Below are 18,414 nucleotides of genomic sequence, written 5' to 3' on the forward strand. Positions count from 1 at the left end.
TTCTGACATTCGCAGCGACTATACATACAATTATGCAGCAGTAGAGTTGTTGCATTACACTTACAGCGCCAGGGACCCTGGTTCGATCCTCACTACGAGTGCTGTCTGTACGGAGTTGGCACGTTCTCTGTGTGTCCTCGTGGGTTTTCACCGGACTCGGTGGGCCGCTCCCAATGTGCAGCAGCGGATGTTCCCTAGACTATACAGATGGTACAGTCTGCTCCCTGCACAGAAAATCATGCAACTTCACAAAACACATCTTGTGTTCTCGTAACAAAAATAGAAATGCAATGTTATAGGACAGAGAGAGACCTGAGGGTATATAGTTCCAGGTACCTGAAAGCAGTAACACATGTAGACAGGGTGGTGAAGAAGGCATTTGGCACACTTGCCTTTGTCAACTAGGGTATTGAATTGAATTGGGATGATAGAATAGAATAGAATAGAATGCTATTTATTGTCATTCAAACCTGGGTTTGAACGAAATTCCATTTCTACAGTTTTTTACATTACAAAACAATCCAAGACCCACACTTAACACAGTTTACATAAACATCCATCACAGTAAGTCTCCAACATCTCCTCACTGTGATGGAAGGCAAAGTCTTTATCTCTTCCCTTTGTTCCTTCTCCCGTGGTCCAGCAGTCCAACTGCAGTGTCGAGGCGAACTGGGGCTCCGATGTTAAAGCCCCCGGCGGGCGATGGTAAGTCCTGAGGCCGTTTAAGCCACGCCGGGCGATGTTAGGCCCCGGCTCCATGTCCTTAAACCCGCGATTCCAGCGGGAGAAGTCGCCGTTGCGGAGCTCGGAAAAGCGGTCTCCCACCAGGGACCTGCGAGCTCCCGATGTTCCCGTCCACCGGGTCTGCGGCCGGTGCCTCCGAACTCCAAAAGTCGGGTCGCAGCCGCACGCCACCACAGCTCTTCCCGCTCCGAAGTTGGCCAGCTCCGCGATCTCAGTTCCGCAGGCTCTGCAACTGGAGCCCTCAGGTTAGTCCCGGCCGGAGGTCGCCGCCGGCTCCACGATGTTAGGCCCAACGACATCCGAGACCCGACAGGGAATAGTCGGGTCCCCGCACAGGGAAGAGATTAACGGTTTCCCCCACAGCCCCCCCCACCACCCCCCACGTATACACAGCTAAAAAAATAATAAAAACTGACTCAAAGACATACATTTAACAAGACAAAAAATAAAAAAAGACAGACGACTGTAGTCGAGCCGCTGCCGTTAGCCGCTGCCACTCCCGATCTGCAGGAGAGTCATTGAGACACTGGTCAGGAAAGAGAAGGAGGTATGGGACAGGTATAGGCAGCTGGAATCATTGCACGGTCCATCACGGGTATTCACCTCTCCACCATCTATACAGGTGCCTAACACCTTGAATATTCAGCAGCATTACAATTACTGAATCCCCACTGTGAATATCCTGATAGACACAAAATGCTGGAGTAAATCAGCGGGACAGGCAGCATCTCTGGAGAGAAGGAATGGGTGACGTTTTGGGGCGAGACCCTTCTTCAGACTGATACACGGTAACTCCAGCATTTTATGTCTACAGTGTAAACCAGCATCTGCAGTTCCTTCCTGCACATGAATATCCTGATGCCCGATGTCTTCAATTTTACCTAAATGTAGCTCCTCCTGCACATTGTTGCCAGGTTTGAAGGCCTGAGCTACAGGGAGAAGTTAGGCAGGCTAGGATTTTATTCAGGAGGATGAGGGGTGATCATATAGAGGTGTATTAGATCATGAGGAGAATAGATAGGGTCGATGCACAGAGTCTTTTACCCAGGGTACAGCAATCAAGAGCCAGCAGACACAGGTTTAAGTTGATAAGAGGAAATATTTTATAGGAACCCGAGGGGCAGCTTTTTCACACAAAGGGTGGTGGGTATATGGAATGACATATCAAGGTAGATAGAGTGTTTAAGAAGGAACTGCAGATGCTAGAAAATCGAAGGTACACAAAAATGCTGGAGAAACTCAGCGGGTGCAGCAGCATCTATGGAGCGAAGGAAATAGGCAACGTTTCGGCACGAAACGTTGCCTATTTCCTTCGCTCCATAGATGCTGCTGCATGCACCCACTGAGTTTCTCCAGCATTTTTGTGTAGCAGAGTAGATAGTTTAGGCAGGTACTGTAAAAACATTTAAAAGATACATGGACAGGATAGGCTTAGAGCAAGGGTTCCCAACCTGGTGGAATGTACCCCCAGGGGGTCAATCTCACCTATCCAGGGGGCAAATTTAATGATTCTGGATTTGTACATATTTTTTCTCATTGACTGACTGTGTTTGGTTCTAGTATACCGGTATCTGTTCATCATTAGTTGTTCATATATAAATGAAATAACATTGTTATGTGCTATTAAAGTTGCCAGGGTTAAACGGGGCAAAAAAGGTTAGGAACCCCTAGTTTAGAGGGATGTAGTCCATACGCAGTCAGGTGGGACTGGTGTAGATGGGGCATCTTGGTCAGCATGGGCAAATTGGGCCGAAGGGCCTGTTTCCATGTTGTATGACTTTAACGGTTGACAGGACTGTCACCAAGATGATCCCTTTCCCCATCTTCTCCTTTCTGTCCATTTACATCCAAACACGGCAAGGGTAGGGTCCCAGGTCCTCATCTCCCACTCAACTCCAGCTTCACATTCAGTCAATGTAATTTCAACATGACGTCACCGTGCCTCCCCAATTGGCAGGCCAAAAGAATACTTCCCTCTGCATTGCTCTGTTTTCGTTCTCCATTTCCACTCCCCTTCACACAGCACCTTTCCATGGAATTGCAGAAAACACGACACCTGCTATTTTCCCTCTCCTCATCCCCAAATCCAGGAGCCGAATAACCATTCCAGGCGAAGCAGCGATTCACTTTCGCCTCCACTCCAGCGCACTTTATTTGAGTTCACGTGGTCACCATGCTGGAGAAAAGGACACATTGGGTGCCTGTGGTGAGGAGTCTACAAATTACTGAGTTCCCTTCACCACCTCCAGTTTAAATTCCATTTGGAATATTTTGAAGGACCAAGAAACCAAGAAACCAAGAACCAAGGACAAGGGGTCACAGCTTAAGGACAAGGGGGAAATCCTTTAAAACCGAGATGAGGAGAACTTTTTTCACACAGAGAGTGGTGAATCTCTGGAACTCTCTGCCACAGAGGGTAGTTGAGGCCAGTTCATTGGCTATATTTAAGAGGGAGTTAGATGTGGCCCTTGTGGCCAAGGGGATCAGAGGATATGGAGAGAAGGCAGGTACAGGATACTGAGTTGGATGATCAGCCATGATCATATTGAATGGCGGTGCAGGCTCGAAGGACCGAATGGCCTACTCCTGCACCTAATTTCTATGTTTCTATGTTTCTAACTCTCCAACCCACTCGTACTCTGACCTATATGTCTTGGGCCTCCTGTTCTGTTCCAATAAACCCAGCATCAGTTCGAAGAACAGCATCTCATGGTCTAACTGGGTCCTGAAGACGTAACAATGAAGTGAACGTTTTCAGGTAATCATCATTTCCAGTTTATAGCAGAACCAGCCAGTTATGATGAATGGCCATCAACCTGAAACATTAACTTTGATTTTTCTCTCTCCCCAGATACTGCCTGGACTGCTGAGAAATTTCCCATTTTCATTTTTAATGCCCAAGTGACCACAAGAGCAGGTCAATGATGGCATAATCTGGGATCAGAGATGCCTTTGAAAGCCCAAAGCCTTCTCTGCCATCTCCACAGTGCCAGTCAGAAGCGTGATGTCTGGATGGCCCAGCGCTTATCCAGATGAATGCAGCACCAGCACTCAAGAAGATCAATACCACCATTGAGGTGGCACGGTGGTGCAGCTGTATACTTGCTACCTTACAGCACAAGAGACCTGGGTTCGATCCTGACTATGGGTGCTGTCTGTACAGAGTTTGTACATTCTCCCTATGACTGCGTGGGTTTTCCCCAGGTGCTCCAGTTTCCCACATTCCAAAGACATACAGGTTTGTAGGTTAATTGGCTTTGATAAAATTTTAAGTTGTCCATTGTGTGTAGGATTGGGTTCGTGTACAAGTCTTGCTGGTCAGCGCCGACTCGGTGGGCCTAAGGTCCTGTTTCCATGCCGTATCTCAATACTAAACTAAACCATCCAGGATAATGTAGGAAAAAGGAACTGCAGGTACTGGTTTACATAAAAAAAGACCTGGATTGCTGGAATAACTCAGCAGGTGAAGCAGCGTCTCTGGAGAACATACATAGGTGACGTTTCGGGTCGGGACCCTTCTTCAGACCAAGGACAAAGCTGCCCAGTTGACTTCCACCTTGAAGACCAAGTTAATCATACCCTCCCTTGTCCAGCGCAATTGGAGCATTGCAAAAGTGTGTGCCACGTACAAGACACACTGCGGCTACTCATCTCGTCTGCTCCAACAGTTCCCAAACCTATGAAATTTCCACCAGTATGAACAAATGCTTCAGGCACACTCGATCATCATAAGTGGTGTCATCATCCTGACTTGGAAATACATTAAGATTCCTTCACTTGTCACTATGCCTACATCCTGAGATGTAGAGCTTTTTAAGATCCAAAGCTTTTTATTGTACCTCAGTATACTGTATGTGACAATAATAAACCTTGTGCCACAACTCCACTGTGGGACTATCTATACAAGGATTGAGGGATCCAAGTAGATAGCTCACCATCACCTTCTCAAGAACAATTAGGGATGGGCAACTAATAATAATAATAATAATAATAATAATAATAAATTTTATTTATGGGCGCCTTTCAAGAGTCTCAAGGACACCTTACAAAAATTTAGCAGGTAGACGAAAAACATGTAAGGGGAATTAAATAAATAGTAGAGACATGACTAGTACACAAAGTAAATACAGAATTCAATACAAAACACAGTATGAGGCAATTAATGCACAGATGAAAAGGGAGGGGGACGTGGGGCTAAGGATAGGTAGAGGTGAAGAGATGGGTCTTGAGGCGGGACTGGAAGATGGTGAGTGACTTAATGAGAAAACTGAATTTTAAAAATTGCTTTCAAATACAGGGCATTAAATAGTCTCACGCTTCCACACGGTCTAAGGAAGCAGTGTAAGTCGCAGTGAAGTGCAGTTCATGTTAGGTGTGAGATGCCTTGTGAATATTCATGCACTGCTGATCTAACATGCTAAGCCATGCTGAGTATGGAGTTGTATCATACAGCACGTAGCCTCAAAGGATTTGCAGGCTGTTCATGATGTGGCTTAACTTATCCAACCTTATGAGATCAGTAAGGTGTTCCTGGGTAGACACAAAATGCTGGAGTAACTCAGCGGGACAGGCAGCATCTCTGGAGGGAAGGAATGGGTGACGTTTCGGTTCGAGACCCTTCTTCCGAGTCTGATTTTGTGTCTACCTTCAATTTAACCAGCCTCTGCAGTTCTTTCCTACACAAGCTGTTCCTAGGATTGAGTTGTTGTTGCTGGGATGTTGAAGTTCTTTCATTACACTTGTACCTTCCTTTTGCCTTCATCCCTGTCAATGAGACATTTCCTCGTTCACCAGAAGATTTTTGTCACAACAGGATCTGTTGAACTACTTCTTTCTGCATTGCAAACTCTCAATTCATTTTCCTGCCCTTTTGCTCCCTTATTCTATTTCTTATCCTCTAGTTTAGTTCATTTAGTTTTATTTTGTTTAGTGCAGGGAGACAGCATGGAAACAAGCCCTTCCACCCACCGAGTCCATCCAACCACCATGTTCACGGTAGCTCAATGATATCCCACTTTCTCATCCACTCCCTACACCTTAGAGGCAATTTGACAGAGATCTATTATCCCGCATATCTTTGGGATGTGGGAGGAAACTGGAGCATCTGAAGGCGACTCACGCGGTCACAGAGAGAATTTGCAAACACCATGCAGATAGCAGCCGAGGAGAGGATTGAACCCGACTCTTTGGCATTGTGTGGCAGCGGCTTTACCAGCTGAGCCACTATTCAAGTGTATTTGATCATTTTCAGTTTGTTTAAGTCAGTTTCAGGGGCGGCACAGTGGCGCAACAATAGAATAGCTGTCTTACAGTGCCAGAGAACCGGCTCGATGCTGACAACGGGTGCTGTCTGTACGGAGTTGGTACATTTTCCCTGTGACTGCGGGGGGTTTTCTCCGAGTGCGCTGGTTTCCTCCCACATTCCAAAGACATACAGTTTTGTAGGTTAATTGGCTTCATTATAAATTGTCCCTAGAGTGTAGGATAGTGTTAGTGTACGGGGTGATCGCTGGTTGGCACGAACTCAGTGGGCCAAAAGGCCTGTTTCCGTGCTGTATTTCTAAAGAAAATGTCGTTACATCTTAACCTGCATTTGTTGTGAAACTATCCATCAGTAGCAAGAGCGGAACTCACTATCATAACATGGAGGGGACGGGGGACACAATTTTTTGGCGGCCGCGCGCGCATGCGCATGCGCACACTCACACACGCACGCGAGGCTTCGGAGGCTCAATCCAGCGCTAAATGCAGCTCAACTGCCTGTCTCACCGGGTTAACTAACAGCCCTGTCTGGACTGACGGGATACCAGCACTGTTTCTCCGCACTGGCCATATTTCCAGCAAGCCCAGGCAGGTTAACCTGGCGGGGATGTCGCCCACCTCTCAAAACATGGGGGGGACGTGTCCCCTCTGACCCCCCCGGGTTTTCCGCCCCTGATCAGTAGAAATATCTCTGGGATCCAGCTCAACCCCTGAAACATATTGCCCCAGAAATACACAGCATATGAACGTGCATTATAATCGTGATCATACGTCAAGATGGTTGTGTGGTGAAAGGTGAAAACAACCTGCTCAGTCTCATGAGATCATTTAAGCTCTTCCTGGCACTGCCTTGCTGCTGCCAATGCGGCAGCTCGGCACAGCAGTTAGTGCTGCTGCCTCTTAGCTCCAGTGATCTGGGTTCGATCCTGACCTCAGGAAGTGTCTGTGTTGGCGCCCCCTGGGGCACGAAGGCTGTAGGACCGGAGAGGAGAGGGACGGCTCGCTGGTGAACCGTATGAGGGGGAGAGGTGGTCGGGCTCAGGAGAGACCGCACGCCGAGATGAGACTGTCATGAATTGACAAAAGCAGGGAGGGACCTGGCGAGGGGGAGAGAGAACAACGAGGGATCGGGGGGGGGGGGGGGGGGGGGGGGGAGTGGGGGGACGCCAAGAACAAGGAGGGACTGACTGGCGAATATCAGAACTATAATGAGTATTTTGTAACTTTGTCAATGCCATATACGTGTGTACTTTGTGTATTGTACACAAAAACAAAGGATTTCACTGTACGTCGGTACATGTGACAATAATGTATCATTGAATTTGCACATTCTTCACATGACTGCATTGATTTCCTCCGGGTGCTCTGATTTTCTCACACTCAAGGGCAGTTGGTTTGTAAACTGTTCTTTCATGTAACTTATTGGCAGTAGAGATCAAAGGAGAGTTGATGGGTCAATGAGAGGATAAGTTGCAGCAGGACAGGGAAATAAGAGGAAGGGAAATGGGAGCTGTGTTGTCGTAAGAACCACCATCAGTGTAAGTTACATCTGCGTATGACTTTGGTTTCGACATGCAATTCTGTCCTTGGTTGCTGTTGACCACAGTTAGAACGTTCCTGGAGAGCGGCTTTACATCACACACTGCAGGCGCAGCACACAGGCTGTGGTTGGACTCACGAACAACAGTAAAGCAATGGGGCTCATCACTGATCTTGAAGAAAATACACACAAAGATCTAGTAATCAAAAGTCTGTAATAGTCACATGTACCAACAACAGAACAATGACAATAATTCAATAAATCAATTACCACAAGACCAGTGCAAAAAAAGTTCATAGTCCCTAAGGCAACCAAAGAGTTCATAGTTGAGGTAAGTGTGGTGTAGTGTTCTACAGCCCGATATGCTGATGGGGCGGCACGGTGGCGCAGCGGTAGAGTTGCTGCCTTGCAGTGCCAGAGACCCGGGTTCGTCTACACAGAGTTTGTCTGTTCTCCCCATGACTTGCGTGGGTTTTCTCCGGGTGCTCCGGTTTCTTCCCACACGCTAAAGACATACAGGTTTGTAGGTTAATTGGCTTCGTAAAATTGTAAATTATCCCTAGTGTGTGTAGGATAGTGTTAGTGTGCGAGGATCGCTGGTCGGCACGGACTCGGCGGGCCAAAGGGCCTGTTTCCGCGCAGTATCTCTAAACTAAACTAAACTGTTGGGAAGAAACTATTCTTGAACCTGGTGGTTGTGATTTTCAGACTCCTACACCTTCTTCCTGATGTCAGGAGTGAAATGAGAGTGTGGCAAATGTGATGTGGATCTTTGATGGTGCTGGCTGCCTGAATGGTGGCTACATCTCCTGTAGATCCCTTCGACGGTGGGGAGGTCAGGACCTGTGATGGACTGGGCAGAGTCTGCCTTTCTGCCTCGGTGTACAAGTTCCTGATCCAAGCCATGATACAACCAGTCAGTATGCTGTCTAGCATCCTCATGTAGAAGTCTCTGTGGTGAGCTGGAGCCATCTCCAGCAACCAATGTATGGAACCTCCACGTGCCCAATGGCTTTGAGGGCAGCAATTCAATTAAGCCACGTTTAAGAATTTTCATAGACACTGAAGCAGAATGAAGTTTTACATAACTTCCCAAACGTTTTGGACCTTATATTCAGATGGGTTTTGCGGGATTGTTTCCCAGGGAATCTCGAACTGGGAGGGATAAGGGATTTACCACTTGACTGAGACCACAATGTCCTTCACACACAGAATTTTATAGATGTCCCTGTCCAATACAGCTGTGAATACGGTAGATCTTTACGGCAGGACGTCAAGGTTATGGAGATTGGCAGGAATGTGGAACTGAGGCCAAGATCAGACCAGCCATGACCATATTGAATGGGAGAGCAGGCTCAAAGGGCTGAATGGCCTATTCCCGTTTCATATTCCTACTTTCTTATGCTAGGCAGAGATTGGAAAATACATTTTAATTCTCATGCTCATCATTCGTGCATCACGATGGGTGGTCGGAGGGGAACGCTTGAAGAGTCTTCCTCCAATCAGGGCGTACATGGATGACATGACCACAATAACAACAACAAAAGCATGCACCAAATGCCTGCTGGATAAACTCCAGGAAAACATCAAATGGGCACGAATGGAGATTAAACCCAACAAATCCTGCAGTATTTCCATCGTCAAAGGCCGGCTCACTGACGACAGGTTCCGCATCAATAACGAGACAATACCAACTGTCCTGGAGAAGCCCGTCAAAAGCCTCGGGCGATGGTACACCGCATACCTCAAGGATGCAGTAAATGCAGGTGGAACAACTCAGGCAGGATACAATCAGTGGCCTCAAGCAAATCAACAACACTGCTCTCCCAGGGAAGCTGAAGCTTTGGTGCCTTCAATTCGGTCTACTGCCCTGACCCATGTGGCCAATTACCATCTACAAGCTAACTTTTTCCCATGTCAACCAGCTGGAGACACCGGTGAACTCACAAGTGAGGAAGTGGCTTGGGCTACCGAGATGCCTCAGCAGCATAGGCAGCAGCCTCTCACTGCCAGTCTCAAGCCTGGTGGAGGAATACAAATTTGCCAAAGTGAGGCTGGACATGACACTAACAGAATCCCGGGACCCAATAATAAGAGGTGTCGCTCCAATCCTAGCAACAGGGAAGAAATGGACTCCAGCAGCAGTGGTACTGGACGCAAAATCCGCCCTCCGACACCGGGACATAAAGGGTCATGTCCAACAAGGCCGAGGGGGCTTTGGCCTGGGAGCAATGAAACCTACCTGGTAAAAGGCTACACCAGCTGAACGTCGGCACCTGGTGGTGGAGGAGGTGCACTACCAGGAAGAAGCAGTCAGGTGTGCCAAAGCCATATCCCAAGCCAAACAAGGCCGCTGGATGAGGTGGGATGGCGTTGAGAGGAGGAAGATCACATGGAGAGAGCCGTGGACCATGGAGTCAAATAAGTTGAGCTTCATTATCAGAGCCACATATGACGTCCTTCCCTCTCCCACAAACCTAAATCTTTGGCTCTCAGAGGATCCAGCCTGACCCCTGTGTGCAGTTCCAGCAAACCTCAAGCACATCCTGGTCAGTTGTAAGACCAGCCTAACACAAGGCAGATACATCTGGCGACACAACCAGTTGCTGAGGTGTTTGGCAGCTGAACTCGAGTGCAAGACAGTTACCACCAACGCCATGCCTATCAATGCCCAGATAATATTCCTGCAAATACGATCTTTCGTCCGTGAAGGAGAGAAACGGAGGACTAACCCTTCACCTCTCAACTCATGCCCACTGAACAAAGCCAGTGACAGGGAAATGCATGATGACCTAGGCCAGAGGCTTTCGTTCCCAGTTGAAATCGCAGTTACCAACCTGCAACCAGATCTCGTTCTCAGGTCCAACTCCTGTCGGCGTGTTTTCATCATTGAGCTGACGGTCCCCTGGGAGGAGGCTGTGGACGAGGCTTATGAAAGAAAAAAGCTTTGATATTCAAACCTTGCAGCAGAGGAGAGAGGTTGGAGGGTAAGGGTGTGTCCAGTGGAGATGGGGTGCAGGGGCTTTGTAGACAGTTCCACCACAAGGCTCCTGAGGGAAGTAGGAGTCAGAGGGCAGGCACAAAGGAGGGCAATAAAAGAACTTGCCAATGCCGCCGAATGGAGCAGCCACTGACTGTGGCTGAAGAGGAAAGATGCTGTCTGGGCTGTCACATGACCATCTAGAGGCTAACCATAAGACACACACCCAGGTCTGATCACCCTGCGGTGGGCCTGCCTCGACTGAGGGTGTCTTGTGATAAAAGGCCGAAACACGCAGTGATGTTGAGGTACATAACTGAAGATGCGTCTGATTGGTAGCAAAATCACCTAGTGGTCATCCCCAAGAATGTCAATTATAGTGAAAAATCTTAGGGATTGTAACATCCAATCCTACTAATCATAAAATATCATAATTGAACATTTAAAAAATGCCGATTGGAAAATTATTATTTTATATGCTAAATGTGCAATGCAATATTGCGTGCACATTGATTGAACTCAGCAATTTTGAAGGACACAAAATGCTGGAGTAACTCAGTGGGTCACGCAGCATCCCTGGAGAACATGGATAGGTGACGTTTTGGGTTGGGACCCTTCTTCAAATTGATTGCATTGGTGGGGGGCACCCTACAATCAGTCTGAAGAAGGGTCCTATCCTATCCATGTTCTGCAGTGATGCTGCCTGAACCGCTGAGTTACTCCAGCATTTTGTGTCTTTCCTTGGTAAACCAGCATCTGCAGTTCCTTGTTTCTACATTGTGCCTGCCATTTTGAATGTGAAATTCAGTCGCACTGACTTCAGTAGATCGGAATTCCTTCCGAAATAAATTATTGGACTGTGTTTTGAGTGCATTAAAAAAGAAAACAAATATCTACCCTTTATCATTCTGAAGAAGGGTTTCAATTAGTACTGGAACTCTGGAACTAGTAATCTCTGGAACTCTCTGCCACAGAGGGTAGTTGAGGCCAGTTCATTGGCTATATTTAAGAGGGAGTTAGATGTGGCCCTTGTGGCTAAGGGGATCAGGGGGTATGGAGAGAAGGCAGGTACAGGATACCGAGTTGGATGATCAGCCATGATCATATTGAATGGCGGTGCAGGCTCGAAGGGCCGAATGGCCTACTCCTGCACCCAAATTTCTATGTTTCTATGTTTCTACTGGTGTCAGAGGTTATGGGAAGAAAGCAATAGAATGGGGTTAAGAGAGCTAAATCAGCCATGATTGAATGGTGGAGCAGACTTGATGGGCTGAATGGCCTCATTCTGCTCTTATCACTTATGAACTATGAACTTAAGGACCAGTCAAGAACAACCTGGCATATTCATGGTTTTAGATTTTAGACTTTAGAGATACAGCGCGGAAACAGGTCCTTCGGCCTATTGGAGCTCCCGGAGTAAACCCAAGCGGCCACGTATAAACTTCGTATAGACAGTAGTCGGGATCGAACCTGGGTCCCTGGCGCTGTGAGGCAGCAACTCTACTGCTGCGCCATTGTGCCGCCCAAAGAATCAGAACAGTATGAACGACGTCACAGCTCCAGGGACGTGGGTCTCATCCGGACCTCATGTGCAGTTAGTGATGAATTTGCATGATGTCCCTGTGGTGACATGACTTCTCCCCCTAGCACCACCCCCCTCCCCGCCCTCCCAAGAACATCGCCCTGCATTTTCATTCCTTCAGTCACTGACACACTGTGAAAACATTGTGGATCGACTATAAAATACCAAATGCCAAGGCTACTCTAACTGCATTTTCAAATCTGCAACCACTGTCCCTACGAACAGCAGCAGTCACTGGGAACACCACCTCCAAGGCACGCACCGTCCTAATTTGGAAATATATCACGAGTTCTTCTTCATCGCCATGTCTAAATCCTGGAGCTCACCTCCCTAACAACCCTGTGGGAGTACTTTCACTAGAGGATTTAAGCAGTTCAACAAGACAGCTCACCGTCACTTTCTCGAGCAATTAGACTTGATAACAAATACTATCCCTCAGATCTCAGAAAATGAATAAACATGAACAATGCATTTCAACCTTCTTATGAGTGCTAACAAACCCTACGTCAGTAGCAAACATCTGCTGAAAGATTCCTAATGCTGGCTTCAACTTCTTTGCAGCGATGACACCCGATACTAAACCTGGGCTGAAGGAGTTCTTCAATTTAAACCCCCAGCTGAGAGATTCTTTATCACCTAAAATATCCAGGGATGGTTATTTCCTGAAATTGTTTCTTTGAATGTAAAGCATTTGGCAATGCCTTGCGTCAATGGAAATTGCTTTGTAATGCAAATCCCTTGCTGTCTCCTTCATTGCTCTTTCCTTTCTTGCTTTCTTCATACTTTTCTTTGTTGCTTCCTTCTTTTGTTGCTTCCTTCCTTTAGTTTAGTTCAGAGATACTGCACGGAAACAGACCCTTTGCCCACCAAATCTGTGCCGACAAGCAACCATGCACATTAATACTGTCCTACACACACACTAGGGGGACGATTACATTTATACCAAGTCAATTAACCTACAAACCTGTATGTCTCTGGAGTGTGGGAGGAAATGGAAGATCTCGGAGAAAAACCCACGCAAGTCATGGGGAGAACGTACAAACTTCATGCACACGTAGTGAGAATCAAACCCGGGTCTCTGGCGCTGTAACGCACCAACTCTACCGCTGTGCAACTGTGCCACCCTCATTTCTTCTTTATTTCTTTTCTTTCTTCCTTTTGTACCTTCATTTCTTCCTCATCGATCCCTTTTTTCCCTCCTTCCATTCTTCCTACCATTTTTCCTTCCATCTTTCCTTCCTTTCTTCCTCACTGTCCCATGGTAGTAAAATAGCCTGGAGACCCAACCCATCTCAGCGGCATCATCATCATCTCATTACATAATGAGATTGCATCAGGAGATTTTTAACACTACTACTTCTCTCTGTAACAAAATAGGCCATTGACTTTAAATGTGGTCTTTGTAGGAAGGCCATTAGCAATGCTTTCTCAGAGAGTGGTTTAAATGATTCACTGTGCATAAAAAGTATTTGATATCTTGGCAGTCCTTTTCTACCCTGGTTATTATACACCCATTAAGAGAAACTTCATAAGATCATATCATAAATGATAGGAGCAGAAGTAGGCCATTCAGCCCATCAAGTCTACTCCGCCATCCAATCTTGGCTGATCTATCTCTCCCTTCTACCCCTATTCTCCTACCTTCTCCCCATAACCTCTGACACCTTACTAGAACTTACTAGAAAGAGCAATTGGACAAATGGAAGACTTGGTCAGAGCATTGGGTTATTCTCAATGAGTCACCAAGTTTATCCAGAGAGTGAAATAAAACCTGAAAATGCCGGAAACACTCAGCAGATCAGGCAGCATATGTGGAAAGGGAAACAGAGTTAATGTCCCAGATCCAAGACTATTCTTTCGTTCCAACATTTTTTTTTGTATTTTTTTATTGCAGACTATTTACAGTTTTATTTGTTTTAATCCAGAGAGTAACTGAATGTCACGTTCCATACTAAGTTCAATCGCAACCCCAGCATTCTTGGTGTAATTTGTTAAATTTAATAACCAACCCACTTACATTGGGTTGGTACCATCTGAAGAAGTGCCTCGACCCAAAATGTCACCCATCCCTTCTACCCAGAGATGCTGCCTGTTCCGCTGTGTTACTCCAACATTTTGTATCAATCTTCAGTTTAAACCAGCAAAATACACCATTATTTACATCCAAGTCGTTTATATATATCACAAACCGCAGAAGTCCCAGCACAGATTCCTGCAGAACTCCAATGATTACAGACCTCCAACCTGAATATTGTCCTTCCACTACAACCCTCTGTCTTTTATTAATAAACCAGTTCTGAATCCATACGGCCAAGTCACCGTAAATCATGTGCATCTTAATCTTCTGGATCAGCCTACCACGGGGGACATTGCCAAATGCCGTACTGAAATCCTGTGGACAACACCCTTATTGATCATCTTTGTCACCTTTTAATTTAAAGATACAGTGCAGATACAGGCCCTTCGGCCCACCGAGGCTGCGCCAACTAGCGATCCCCGCACACCAGCACTATCCCACGCACTAGGAATCATTTACAAACATTTCTGAAGCTAATTGACCTCCAAACCTGTAGGTCTTAGGATTGTCGGAGGAAACCAGAGCACCCGGAGAAAATCCTTGTGGTCCTGGAGAAAATGTACAAACTCGGTACAGACAGCACCCATAGGCAGGATCGAACCCGGGTCTCTGGCGCTGTAAGGCAGCAACTCTACTGCGGCGCCACTGTGCCACCCACAAAAATCTTGATAAAGTTAGTAAGACACGACCTGCCATGTACAAAGCCATAACATGCTGAAGTAACTCCAGAGTAAACCAGCATTTTGTGCCTATCTGCGGCGTAAACCAGCATCTGCAGTTCCTTCCGACTCGTGTACAAAGCCATGTTGACTGTCCGTATTTAACCCATTCTCTTCTAAAGATGTATTTAAACCTCCTGCATATCTCATGTCAGATCAGCTTTGTATGAAATAAAACAAACCTGCCTCGAAGAGGAGAAGCAGTATTTATTTGTCGTGGGATATGATGTAGAAACATTCCAACTAAAGTATATCATTTGGTTCACTGAAAATGCAATTAACCCCTTGACCAACAGTGAAGTTCTTGTCAGAAATCAGTCAAAAATGACCAACATCCTTTGTTTCAAACATTGTGTTATATATTCAGCCAACAGGCCAATGATACAATAAAGCAGCAATCAGAGAGACTTCTTCCTTTGTTTGCAATGGTTATAAAAAGGCAGGCAAAAGAAATGTGCATAGTCAACAGTAATCAATTTGAAGAACCAATCCTAAAATACAGCAGGAAAAGAAAACATTTAAAAAAAAAATTCTGATCAATTTGTATTAGTGCGTTTTACATATACAGTGCCAGTTTTTAAATGCCAGATGAAGAATTAAAATTCAGCATCAGCGACAAGGGAATAATCAGGTTATTGTTAAAAAATCAGATTGTTAACTAAAGTATTTCAAGAAAGGAAATGTATCATCCTTAGCCAAACCAACCTCTGGGGCCTCCTCCAAAACTTAAGAGAGTGGAACAAAACATCATAGAAGGAGCACAATGCCCAAGTGCCACTATTTTGCAGATTCAGTGAGTGCAATTGAGGATGAATTCAGACGTGACTGTAACACTGCAAAGCTTACATTCATATGTAGCAACAACTTGCTGAGTATCAGAAACTTGGCTGAAAATGTCCATCTCTGGATCCAACTACAAGTGAGGCATAGGGCATGACTATTGTTCTTTTCAGTTCTAGGAGCAGAATTAGGCCATTCGCCCATCAAATCTACTTTACCATTCAATCATGGCTGATCTATCTTTCCCCCTCAACCCTATTCTCCTGCCTCCTCCCCTTACTAATCAAGAATCTGTCAATCTTCTGCTTAAAAATATCCATTGACTTGACCTCCACAGCCGGCTGTAGTAACTAATTCCACAGATTCACCACCCTCTGACTAAAGAAATTCCTCCTTATCTCCTTTCTAAATGTACGTCTTTTTATTCTGAGGCTGTGGCTTCTGCTTCTAGACTCTCCCACTAGTGGAAGCATCCTCTCCACATTCACTCTATCCAGGCCTTTCACTATTTGGTGAATTTCAATGAGGTCCCCCCCCCCTCAAGCTTCTAAAATACAACAGTGCCTTCAAACGCTCATCATATGTACAGTTAACCCAATCATTCCTGAAATCAGATGCAGTTAAGGAAATCTAATTTTAAAATTCTCGAGTTAAAGTCTAGTGTTGCTCAAACTGTCGGCGTGATCTGTGTTTCCTCATTCTGTCAGATATTGAGTGAATGGCCTTTCTTTTTTTGTTTGTCCCTGAGCTCACAACATGCCAATCAGCTTGGTTAAGTTTGAGTAACGGTTCGCAAAAGGAGCCATGTGTAACTCAACGCGAGATACCCGTCAGAGGATATTGTTTGGCATGCGATGCTCTGCCACCAAAGAACCAACACAAAGAATCCTATTGCAAGTTTGTCCTTGATGTCATAATCGCTATCAGTGAAAAATGACCAACATCCTCCGTTTCAAACATTGTGTTATTTATTCAACCAGCAGATCAATTATACAAAATAGAAGCAACTAGAGAGACAGTTTCCTCTATTTGCAATGGCTATAAAAAGCCAGACAAAAGAAAGGTGCATAGTAAGCTAAGTTCCACAAAGGGTGACTAAAGCAGTAAATCCTCAAGAATAGTTTACATTTGCATTAGCAAGTGTCGTTAACGCCAGAACAAAGTGGATCAGATATACTTCACCAACATTTTATAATGATCTGGCAGGAATAATTCAGTTCTCACGCAATACTAGCCACAGCTGCACTAGATGAGAACACTGGCTCAATCAGCATTTACTTTACTTTAGACTTTTGAGATACAGCGTGAAGCCAGGCCCTTCAGCCCACCGAGTTCATGCTGGCCAGCGATCACCCCCTACACTAACGCTATCCTGCACACGAGGGACAATTTACAATTTACAGAAGCCAATTAACCTACAAACCTGTACGCCTTTGGAGTGTGGGAAGAAACCAGAGCACATGGAGAAAACCCATGCGGTCACAGGGAGAATGTACAAACTCAACACAGACAGCACCTGTAGAGAGGATCAAACCTGGATCTCTGGCGCTGTAAGGCAGCAACTCTACTGTTGCGTTGCTGTGCGCCACTGCAGATGTTGGTTTATTAAAAAAGATTCAAAATGCTGGAGCAACTCAGGCAGATACATCTTGATGATAGGTCATTGTCTGAAATATTAGCATTGATCCTCCCTCCACAGATACTGCCTGTCTTGTTGATCATTCCCAGCATTTTATATATTTGTACAAAATACATTATTCTTTTTCTAACATGTTCCCCTTGAGTCCCCGTTGGAGGATCGAAAGATTACTTACGCCATTTATTAAATTAGTGGCACGGTGGTATGGGTGCTACCTTACAGCGCCAGAGACCCGGGTTCGATCCCGACCACTGGTGCTGTCTGTATAGTTTGTAGGTTCTCCCCGTGACCGCGTGGGATTTCTCCGAGATCTTTGGTTTCCTCCCACCTCCAAAGACGTACAGGTTTGTAGGTTAATTGGCTTGATGTAAATGTAAATTGTCACTAGTGTGTGTTGGACAGTGTTAATGTGCGGGGATTGCTGGTCGGTGCGGCCTCGGTGGGCCGCAGAGCCTGTTTCCGCACTGTATCTCTAAACTAAATTAAACTAGTTTAGATATCAGTCAAATGAATGCGACACAAACAGTGTGAGTATCGCCTAACTGTTAGCTTCTGCTTCCAGTGATAATCCACCAGCTGCTTTCAGGGTGTCGCCGATATCTTCTCATATGCAGTTGAACATGGATGTCAGAGTCAATCTGAAAATCAACTTCCAGACCTTGTCTGAATAAGAGGTCCAAATGGACTTTCCACATACCGTAGAATCATAGTGGAATAGAAACATAGAAACATAGAAATTAGGTGCAGGAGTAGGCCATTCGGCCCTTCGAGCCTGCACCGCCATTTAATATGATCATGATCATGGAATACAACATAGAAACAGACCCTTGACCCCTCAAGTTTGTGCTAACCTATTTACACTAATCCTATGTTAATCCCATTATTATTCTCTCCATATTCTCATCAGCTCCCCAGATTCTACCACTTACCGACATACACCAGACATTTTATGGTGGCTAATTAACCCACTGACCGACCCACATGACTTTGGGATGTGGGAAAAAACTGGAGCACCCAGAGGAAACCTACAAAGTCACAACGTGAATACTCCACATAGGCAGTTCCCAAGGTTAGTATTGAATCTGGGTTTC

Source organism: Leucoraja erinacea, chromosome 20 (assembly GCF_028641065.1).
Source record: "Leucoraja erinacea ecotype New England chromosome 20, Leri_hhj_1, whole genome shotgun sequence".
In the NCBI taxonomy this organism is placed as follows: domain Eukaryota; kingdom Metazoa; phylum Chordata; class Chondrichthyes; order Rajiformes; family Rajidae; genus Leucoraja; species Leucoraja erinaceus.